This window comes from Bos indicus, chromosome 16, assembly GCF_029378745.1.
Source record: "Bos indicus isolate NIAB-ARS_2022 breed Sahiwal x Tharparkar chromosome 16, NIAB-ARS_B.indTharparkar_mat_pri_1.0, whole genome shotgun sequence".
NCBI classification, from domain to species: domain Eukaryota; kingdom Metazoa; phylum Chordata; class Mammalia; order Artiodactyla; family Bovidae; genus Bos; species Bos indicus.
In genome coordinates this window covers 60,786,011-60,797,452 of record NC_091775.1, presented here as the reverse complement: position 1 = coordinate 60,797,452, position 11,442 = coordinate 60,786,011, and positions in this window count along the sequence as shown.

The following is an 11,442-nucleotide window of genomic DNA, read 5'->3' as shown; positions in this document are numbered from 1 at the left end:
TAAATACACAAAATCTTGACTGGAACACCAACAGAGAAAGCAAATGAAATTGGAGTTGCTCCCATCTGAGTGGGGGTTGGAGATGCCAGAGTCCCCTTCCTCTCCCAGGATGTTTTGTTGTGCACACGGTTTAAAAACCACCACCGTAGGGCTGCAAGATCTCTGAATTTAAAGTTAGAACACCCAGGTTCTAATCCGGGCTCTGCCACGTAGAAAGAGTGGGGCTTTCAAGAAGTCATTTAACCTCTCTTAAAGCAAAGTCGCTCAGTCATGTCCGACTCTTTGCAACCCCATGGACTATAGCCTACCAGGCTCCTCCGTCCATCGGATTTTCCAGGCAAGAATACTGGAATGGGTTGCCATTTCCTTCTCCAGGAGATCTTCCTGACCCAGGGATTGAACCGGGGTCTCCTGCATTGTAGACAGATGCTTTACCATCTGAGCCACCAGGGAAGTTTCCATCCGTGAAATGAAGATAGTAATTTTTGTCCCCTTCAGCAGTTTCTGTGAACATCAAGTGTAACCATGTGGGTAAAAGCAGCTGTAAAATGCCATGGAAGTGTGAGACGTTCCTTTCCTTGGCTTCTCCACACATGCCTAGCCCACGACAGTTCCACATCCTTGGATAGGGGACAAAGCCACATCTCTCGGGACCCAAAGAGTGTGATTTACTTACTTGTATGGTTTCCAAAGAGAAATAGTCATCTCCAAGGCAATATCTCTAAGGTTTTCCTCCCCTCCATGTTGTTATTTGTGGATGGCCTTCTTCACCTTTTTTCTGACTGATAGACCTACGTCTATGCCTCAGTCCCACACCAGGACGCCCAAACCGGCTTGCCCTCAGGCGCTCTCACCTGGACCATAGAGTCTGCCACAGCAGGACTCCATGAGTGCTGGCTGATTTAGTTACTTGGCTTTATGACTCTCCGGGAAGACCCTTTTAGCAGGGAACACCCAGGCCATCTCCTCTCCCCTCTAAGCATACCCCAGGTCCATACAAAGCAAAAAAGTTGAGTCTCTCCTCAGAGTTGTGCCAGAGAAAACGTGATGCCTGATGTTCCCGTTTGCTCGGCACTGTCTGTGGCAGCACTACATGTGGCGAAAGGCAGCCTGAGGTGTGATAACACACCCACTCCAGGCCCTCCCACCTGCAGAGCCAAAGATCATAGGAATGAGGGTGGTGGTGGTGGGAACCCTGGCTCATCAGAAGGGACCATGTCAGCTCCTCAAAGTCATGGGCTGACTTAAATCGTGGTTTGATCTGGACGGTGGTTTAGTAAAAGATGGTGCTCACGCTTGTTCTCTGCTACCTGTCAGCTTGCCCACACTGCTAGGGGTCTCCTATCGTGTGATACTCAGAGTGGGTGGCCTGAGTTGTAATCGTTCGTTCCCAGATAGTCACCAGGGCTTCCCTGGTGGCTCGACTGGTAAAGAATCTGCCTACAATGCAGGAGGCCTGGGTTTGATCTCTGGGTCAGGAAGATCCCCTGGAGAACAGAATGGCAACCCACTCCAGTATTCTTGCCTGGAGAATTCCATGGACAGAGGAGCCTGGTGGGCTACTGTTCACAGGGTTGCAAGGAGTCAGACGTGACTGAGCGACTAACACAGATAGTCACCAGCTCTATACCAAAGGTATATGCAAGTTTGTTATATTAAATTGGATTGACTGTTTTCTGGGTGGGACCTCAGCCAATGGTACAAATTCTGCTAGTAGAATGGTAGAGTGGTTTCAGGCCAATGATGCCAACAGTCACCTCTGAAGAGAGAGAAAGTTGACTTTGTTAAAAGGCTAGTGGTTTGGATGGCCCATTTTGGGCAAGGTAGATATTGGATTTCAAATGGGGACAACAATTTCACCCTGCATCCCATAGGCAAATAGAGCCTAATGCAGCAGTTACTCAGAAGAGATTCACTTCCTCCTTTTGCACCTGTTTTGACATTTCCTATAGTTTCATAGCCCACTTGACTTTAGTGGAACCACAGAGAGTTTTTCTGGAATTACAAAGCCAAATCTTGCATGTTCTTTTTCCTTTTTTTCTTTTTCTTAAAACTTGGTCCCTCATTTTAAAAGGTTTTACTGACATATAGTTGATGTACCGTATTATATAAGTTATAGGTATACAATATAGTAATTCACATTTTCAAAGGTTATATTTGACATATAGTTATCCTAGAATATTGGCTATATTCCCTGTGTTGTATGACATATCCTTGTAGCTTATGTATTTTATACACAGTAGTTTGCACCTCTTAATCCCCTACCCTATCTTGTCCCTCTCTCTTCCCACTCCCCAGCGGTAATCAGCAGTTTGTTCTCTGTATCTGTGAGCCTGCTCTTTTTTGATATTCACTAGCTTGTTGTATCAGAGAAGGCAATGGCACCCCACTCCAGTACTGTTGCCCGGAAAATCCCATGGACGGAGGAGCCTAGTAGGCTGCAGTTCATGGGGTCCCTAAGAGTCGGGCACGACCGAGCGACTTCCCTTTCACTTTTCACTTTCATGCATTGGAGAAGGAAATGGCAACCTACTCCAGTATTCTTGCCTGGAGAATCCCAGGGACAGGGGAGCCTGGTGGGCTGCCGTCTATGGGGTCGCACAGAGTCGGACACGACTGAAGCGACTTAGCAGCAGCAGCAGCAGCTTGTTGTATGTTTTAGATTCCACAAGTGAGTGATACCATGCAGTGTTTGTCTCTCTTATGTCACTAAGCACTGAATTTCCTTTTGAGTGGCAGAGTCCCATGAAGAGAAAGAATAAATACTGTGAAAGGAGTGAGGTCACTGGCAGAGAATTCTAAGCCTTGAGCCTTGAGATGCCTGGCAGCAAGATCCACTCTGCTTGCCAGAGCGGCACTCGAGGCTTTCACTGTTTGGCCTCTTCACACTGCTCAGATCTGCTCCTTGATGTTCCTCTGAAATGTGGTCACCCCTCAGGGCCAGGCTTTAGGACCTAGGTGTTCTCCCAGAGAATGATGTGGGAAGAGACGTTTCTTTGCCTCTTCCGCCCTCTCCACTCCCACAGCCCATCCTTGCGTCTTTCCATGGTGCCCACGAGACATCACCCACACTCCCCGTGGCCACTACCCAGCTATCTGCACAAGCAGGGCTCCCTGCCATTCAGCCTGCCGGTCAGCTGTGGATGTGGTGTCACCTCTGTGTCCCAGGGGGACATCCTGACCTTGAGCTCAGCAGATTTCAAGCTGAAGACCAGAGAACCCATTGGTGAATAGGTGTAAAATGTGTTTGGTGCCTACACTCAAGATTTAATTCTATGTATCACAAAGGGATAGGGAGTGGATGCGGCAATTGCAATTTCAGTTGGTTCATTGGTATTAAATTCCTTCCCCACCAGATCTTTTACCAGAGCTGTTAATTTCTCCTCCATTTTTCTCCTTTAATTTTCTCTGCTTAGGGAGCTAATCAACCATGACAAGAATAAGACGCCAGCAGCCAGGGGAAGAGGAAAACAGGAGCCTGGATCCTCTGCAGTCTGGACCATGGGCTCCTGACCTGACTGTATCCCATCTCACAGGGATGAGTCGTCTCCCCATCTTCCTCCCTGTTTATAACCCAGGCCCTCCACAAGGGCCCTGTCTCCATGGGGCCCACTAACCAGGATGCAAGTCATTCAGTCATGTCCAACTCTTTGCGGCCCCATGGACTGTAATCCACCAGGCTCCTTTGTCCATGGAATTCTCCAGGCAAGAACACTGGAGAAGGTTGTCATTTCCTTCTCCAGGAGATCTTCCTGACCCAGGGCAGAAGTTCAGAAACTGTGACTTTGCTTCTAGGGTAGGAGGGGAGGAACAAGCTGGCTGTTGCCAAGGGAATAAGGAGTCCTATGTGAGTTTAAGATGTTCTTGGCCAGGGAACCGGAGGGTGAGCATGGAGACACGCCAAAGCCCCCAGTGCAGGATATAAAACAGAAGTGTCCCTGGATAAGATGATGGGGCAGCTGGTGACCCACTTTGCATGTGCTCCTGGGAGACTAAAGTTAGTTCTGGCTCACACCAGGTAGAGGGCTTCATTTAGCTCTTCCCCACCACCGTGCTGGGGGCTTGCTACACTTGAGCTACAACAGGGTCTGCCGCCCTTTCAGAGTCATAGATGGGGCTCCAAATGATCACCGTGTCTGTGTAAAGGCAGGGGAAAGTCACAGCTACTCCTTCCCCTTGCCCCAGGTCTGGACATCATCGATGTAAAGTCTGGCTGAAATGGACCAAAGGATTGTTGAGTGTTGCCTAGTTATCCTAAGGCCATCATGTCCTTCTCTCTCTTCACTCCACCCCAAACCTAAAATATCACCAGATTCCACAAGAGAGGCATCGCTAACAGACCTCACCAGATCCATTTCCATTCACCTGTCTCCTGTTAGGGGCTTCCCAGGTGGTGCTAGTGGCAAAGAACCCAATTCCAGTGCAGAAGACACAAGAGACCTGGGTTCGATCCCTGGTCTTGATCCCTGATCTCCGTTGGGTTGGGAAGATTCCCTGGAGAAGGACATATTAACTCACACCAGTATTCTTGCCTGGAGAATCCCATGGACAGAGGAGCCTGGCAGGCTACAGTTCAAAGGCTTGCAAAGAGTCGGACATGACTGAAATGACTTAGCAGGCATGCATGTCTCCTATAACATTACTCCCTGTGCTTGTCACCCTTCTGAGCTCTGACCCCATGATGGCCTTCCTTTCTGTGGTCTAACCTCATTTCCTTATACCCAATGCTCAGCTTCTCAGGCCTTCAATTTTCTTCCTTCCTTCACTATGGTTTGTGTTTCCTTTGCAGTGAGTCGCCTTGAGCCATGCAGGCCCCCAGCTGTGCAGGACCCAGGAGGCAGGCACCCCGAGCAGGGTACCTGGAAGAGAGGAAGGGGTGTTGACCAAAGAGCCCCTGGGAAGAAGAGGTCTGTGGGTGGTGTGTCTCAGCTGTGGGATTTGAACAGACCCTCAAAGGTTGGCCAGGAAACAAGGGCCCTGTTGGCCGTACCCTAGGGGCACCCATGTTGTGCAAGAGGCATGATGCCCCCAACTGTGTTTTTGAAAGACTACACATTAGAGAGGAATTTTTTTTTTCTTTTAAAAAGGAGTGGGTACAGGGAGGAAAGGGTGGTGGTCTTAGGATGTGAGACATCCTCTCGGCTGCCTCAAATCAGAGGTTGTCAGGGCTGGATGAAGTCCCGCCCGCCGCGCTCTCCGTGACCCTGTGGGAGTGTGGTAGGGAGGAGGGCTAGACGGAATAGAGATGGAGGAGCGCTCAGAACCCCTACCTCGGGCAGCCTGCCCGGCCAAGTGAGTGAGAGAACATCCCCTTTTTTGGTCTTGGAGATTAAGGGCAGTTATCTTGTCGGGAAAAAGTTATAGATTCTAATGCTTCCAAAACCGAGAGGCTGGTTGGTGCCTGGATGCTGATCACTAGAACAACAGACAAGCCAGAGGAAAAGCTGAGGGGGACTGGGACGGCGTTTAGGAAACTTGTCACCCATAAAACCACCTGACCTGTATTTGAACACAGTCATTTTCGCTGGCTCGCTGACAGTGTGACCACCACAGAGCGGGCCACCTGCTGGCGTGCTGGGTGCTACATAGTGACAGCAAAAGACACAGGAGGCTGTGTTCACAAGGAGCTAAGTAGCTGATGGGGGAGGGGAGACAGGACCCAGGAACACCCAGCAGGATCTGTATGAATAAATACAAGAATTCCTTGGGGGAAGAAAAAAACGAATTCCTCAGGGATAGACAGCAACAGGGCAGATGGTCCCCAGCAGCTGCTACAGACACACACACAGACACACACAACCATGTGGGCCTTGAGATCAACCTTGGAGACTGACCCAGATTCCTCAGATTGGTTGGAAGCTCTCAAATACTGTTTCCAGTGGTTTGTTCCGGAAGAGACGTCGGCTCCTCTGGGAATCACTTTGGAGCATGTTCCCTCTAGAGACCAGTCATAAACATCAGGGACCAGGTCCCCGCAGAGCAAAGTCACTCTATGTAGATGGTGGATCAGGCCCCAACAGAAGAGGCTCAGAACCCAATAGAAGAGGATCAGAAATAAGGGAGCCTCAAAAATAGTAAAATGGCTGCAAACTCCCACTCCTAAATCAAGCCAGTCACGTTAACAGACCTCACACCTGAGGGATGGTTTTGTTTGTCCATTTCTCCCACATAGAAGGAAACAGGTGCTAAGAAAGGTAAGTTATAAAAGAAAACTCCTGGGACTTCCCTGGTGTTCCAGTGGTTAAGATTCTGTGCTTCCAATGCAGGGGGTGCAGGTTCAACCCCTGATTGGAAAACTAAGATCTGATGTACCGCAGGGCAAGTAAGCCCACCCACCACAACTGCTGAGTCAACACACTCTGGAGCCCGTGAGCCACAGCTAGAGAGTCCGTGTGCCGCAACGTAAGACCCTACTTTCCCAACGAAAGTGCTGCAACTAAGACCCAATGCAGCCAAATAAAATTTTTTTTAATTAAATTAAAAAAAAAAAACAAAAAAACTACTGGCTTATCCTGATTATCTGGGAACAAACACAGAGATGACTTCTTTCCTATAAACGTGAAAGCTGTAGGGAGTGGAACCAGGAGTTCTCAACCAGGGCGCTCTTGGTATTACGGCCTAGAGAGTTTCTTTGCTATGACTGTCCTGCGCATTGTAGAATGTTTAGCCTGTCTCTGTTGACTGGGCCCTGGCTCCGTGTGCGACAACCAAAAATGTCTCCCGACGCTGTCAAAGGTCCCCTAGGGGCAAAGTCATGTGCAGTGGGGTCTCACTGCGACAGATGAAAGGGTTGGGGTCCCAGGCTGCACTAGGGCAAGCCTCCCACTCATTTGGAAAGGGCTTGACTTCCAAAATGGAAACAGAATCACAGGAGGGTCAGTGAAGGTCACAGGGCTCAGCATGATCAAATTCAAATAACGTGTGGTGCCTTCTCGAGAAAAAAACGTTTGAGAATTTCCAGGGTCGATATAAATTACTTTTATAGCGTCGTTAGTTAGCTATGTACAGACATGAAACTAGGCATGTATCCCACAGGCTTGTAACTTCTACAACTATAAAATCAAAACAGCTTCACGATTGTGACAACCCAACAGCAAAGCAATAAATCTTAAGTTAACAGCATTCCTTTAATGAGACAGATGGCATAATTTTGTGGAGTAAACTGCCCCTGGCTTTGTCACTGGGTGCCAAGTCCTCTTGGGGGTAGGGCATTGTCCCCTGACTCACATCTCACACAACACGGTCTCTTCAAACTTCCATGAAAACTCTGGCTGTGAGCCTTCCATGAGGTCACTTGGCAAACGCAGACACTACTCATGAGGCCCACTTGTGCATTCACCTTACCGGCCTGAGACAATCGAAGCAACACCTCTGGGCCCCGGTGTGATCATAACCAGAGAGTGTTGCTGGCTCTGTCAGCTTTAAGGTGGACTTACAGAGGACCCGGATGATGTACGTGTTCTTTAGAGTCTCATCCAAATGGGAAGAATTTCCTATTTTTAAAGAATTAAAGTTCCCACAGAGAACTCCCAAGAATACACCAGGAGACTCTCAGAGGAGTTCTAGTCGGGTCTGATCCTCTTTACAGATGAGGCTCAAGACCCTGAAAACTGCCCTGGGAAACGAGTGCTGAGGCTCAGGGCTGGCTGGAAAGGGGCCTGGGCTCTGGCGGCCAACGCCCTTTCCTCTCTGTCCCTGCACCACACTAGAGAATTCTTACATGAGACTATGTATAAGATTTAGCTTATTGTTTTAAATGTTCATTCAACTGAACACGTCCATTTTTTAAAGTAACTAAACTGACCTAGGTGGTTTCTTTTTACAAATCTCAGTCTTTTAGTATTTGTTTGTGCACACTTAGTGCAGATGTGTGTGAAATACAACACACACATTTACATAAAAGTTCATTAAACATTAACATCCAGTGTAGGGACTGGCCTGGTGGTCCAGTGGCTAAGACTTTGAGTTCGCAATGCAGGGGGCCTGGGTTTGATCCCTAGTCAGAGAACTGGACCCCACAAGTCATAGCTAACGATTTCTACACATTGCAATGAAAGATTCCACACGCTGGAACCAAACATCCCATGTTCCACAATGAAGATCAAAGATCTCGCATGCTGTGACCAAGACCTAGTGAAGTCAAATAAATAAATATTTTTTTTTAAATATTGAAAAATATCTAGTTTCGTGAGAAATTGTGAAGCAAAAACTCATGAAACAAAACATTTGCAGTGCCCAGAAGTCCCGAGTATACTTTGCGATCACTATCCTTCCTTTCCTCCAAAAGTAATTGCCATTAAAGGAAACTATAAGCAAGGTGAAAAGACAGCCTTCAGAATGGGAGAAAATAACAGCAAATGAAGCAACTGATGAAGAATTAATCTCAAAAATATACAAGCAACTACTGCAGCTCAATTCCAGAAAAATAAACAACCCAATCAAAAAATGGGCCAAAGAACTAAATAGACATTTCCCCAAAGAAATACAGATGGCTAACAAACACATGAAAAGATGCTCAACATCACTCATTATCAGAGAAATGCAAATCAAAACCACAATGAGGTACCATTTCACACCAGTCAGAATGGCTGCGATCCAAAAGTCTACAAGCAATAAATGCTGGAGAGGGTGTGGAGAAAAGGGAACCCTCTTACACTGTTGGTGGGAATGCAAACTAGAACAGCCACTATGGAGAACAGTGTGGAGATTCCTTAAAAAACTGGAAATAGAACTGCCTTATGATCCAGCAATCCCACTGCTGGGCATACACACCGAGGAAACCAGAATTGAAAAAGACATGTGTACCCCAATGTTCATTGCAGCACTGTTTATAATAGCCAGGACATGGAAGCAACCTAGATGTCCATCAGCAGACAAATGGATAAGAAAGCTGTGGTACATATACACAATACTCAGCCATTAAAAAGACTACATTTGAATCAGTTCTAATGAGGTGGATGAAACTGAAGCCTATGATACAGAGTGAAGCCAGAAAGGAAAACACCAATACAGTATAATAATGCATATATATGGAATTTAGAAAGATGGTAACAATAACCCTGTATGCGAGACAGCAAAAGAGACACAGATGTATAAAACAGTCTTATTATGGACTCTGGCAGAGGGCGAGGGTAGGATGATTTGGGAGAATGGCATTGAAACATGTATATTATCATATGTGAAATGAATCGCCAGTCCAGGTTCGATGCATGATACAGGATGCTCAGGGCTGGTGCACTGGGATGACCCAGAGGGATGGGATGGGGAGGGAGGTGGGAGGGCGGTTCAGGATGGAGAACACGTGTACATCCGTGGCAGATTCATGTTGATGTATGGCAAAACCAATACAATATTGTTAAGTAATTAGCCTCCAACTAAAATAAATTTATATTTTAAAAAATAGAAGAAAATAAAACTCAAACAAAACAAAAGTAATTGCCATCCTAACCTTACTTCTTATAAGGATTCCCTGGCTTTTCTTTATAGTGTTGCCCTCTCTATATGCATCCCTGAACAACAGACTGAGTTCTGCCTGTTTGAGAGCTTCTACCAATTGCGTCTTGCTTCTTTTGCTCAACATTCTGTCTGTGGAATTCATCCCTGCTATTGTAAATGGCTCTGGCCCTCACTTATCCTTTCTAAGTCGGGCAGACATTTGGGTTGTTTCCAGCTTGGGGCTATTAGGAACAATGCTTCTCTAAACACTCTTGTATATACCCTGATCCACAGGAAATACATACACATCTCCCTCCAGGGCATTTTCCCACAGTGGCATTTCCTCACTCGTCAACAGGGTGTCATCAACAGCGAATCTTCAACCTCAGTAGCCAATAACTATTTTCCAAAGTCATTACTTCAATTGCAAGTCCCAGTAGCAGTACTTCCCATTATTCTTTGTCCTCATTAGCACTTATTATTGTCAAACTTTAAAATTGTAACTGTCGAGTGGGTGTGTAGAGATATCTCATTATGGGTTTAATTTGCATTTCCCTGGTTATGAAGAAAAAAAAAAAATAAGGTACCTCTTGCTTCAGTCATTGGGCACATGAATTTCTTCCTATGTGATGTGCCTGTTCAAATGTTTTACCATCTTTCTATTGTCAAATTTAAATTTTCTTCTTAAATCAATATTACCTTCATCAAAATTTTGTTTGACACAAATGTATGCCCATCTTTCAAGGTACCTCTGCTTACCTGAGGACTATATACAGCTAGAGGCAAAATGTCTAAGATCAGCAAGTTTGGAAGTGATTGTTTTTTCCACTCCAAGTCATTAAAAAGATAACAATAGATATTCACAGAGGAAATACCTATCCAGATCTTTTTTCTTGCCTTCATTTTCCAAATTCAACATCCTTTTATTGAGTTTGCTCCCTCCTGCTTCCCCATATTTTCCTAGAGAACAAACATACCTTTATATATCACCATACTTTGTTAAAATCACCAAGAACAGACAAAGTCATTTATTATTCTATTCTCTATTTCTCAGTGCGGTGTGTTGTATACACTGTTATGAGTTAGCTAAATGTCTATAATGAAGTGGTTGAATATATGTGACAATGCAGCTGAGATTTTAAATAAAATATGCATATACAACTCTAATAGTTATGATATCTAATGAAAAATAAACAGCTCAAGCCTCAGCTCTAGCTTTTGCTCCCCTTATCTCCTTTAGACATTTGGGGATGAGCTCATTGGCAAAGAGCGAAGCCCATATAATCTACCATTAAATAAATTATTCAGTAATCTGTGATGCCCTTGTAACATGAGAATCCCCTATTAAAAAAATAAATAGCTGCTCTGCTTATGGAGGCATGTGCCTACTGTATATAGTCTTTATAAAAGTTGCTTTGCTAGTGAACCCAATTAGGCCTCTCTGGTCATCTACAGAATTGATGTTTGTTGCAGGGTTTTTATACTCAACCATTTATCACATGCATATGTACGGGTATGTGATACATATACACACACCCAGAGAACCATCAGAGAAAGTCCAAGCACGTATGAGCTATTTGTCAGAGCTGTCTCTTTTTTCCCATAACACTTTGGACCCTCAAATAGGGACAAAGTGAGTATGGGACATTCTATAATAGTGATAGGAGTTTCTGGCTGTATCCAAGCAACTGGGTCTCTACTTTTTTTAAAGTAAACATTTAAGTTGTCTGCTAAAAGCATCAATTTCCCTCCAGACAAATAAAAACGTGGACACCGTGTTTCCCCTCTTACCTCTCATTTTCCCCCAGGGGTGAGTAGAAGGCCTGGAAGCTGGGGTAGGATCCGGGCTACATGGAGCTGACGAACTGAGGAGGCAGCTTACAGATCAGAACTGGGCAGAGAGCCCAAATGCATTCTCATTCAGGAAGGGCTGGAAAAGAAATAGGTGTCTATTTTTCATAGTTTAATTTTTTGATTACAAACATATCTTATGAACGTAGAAACATG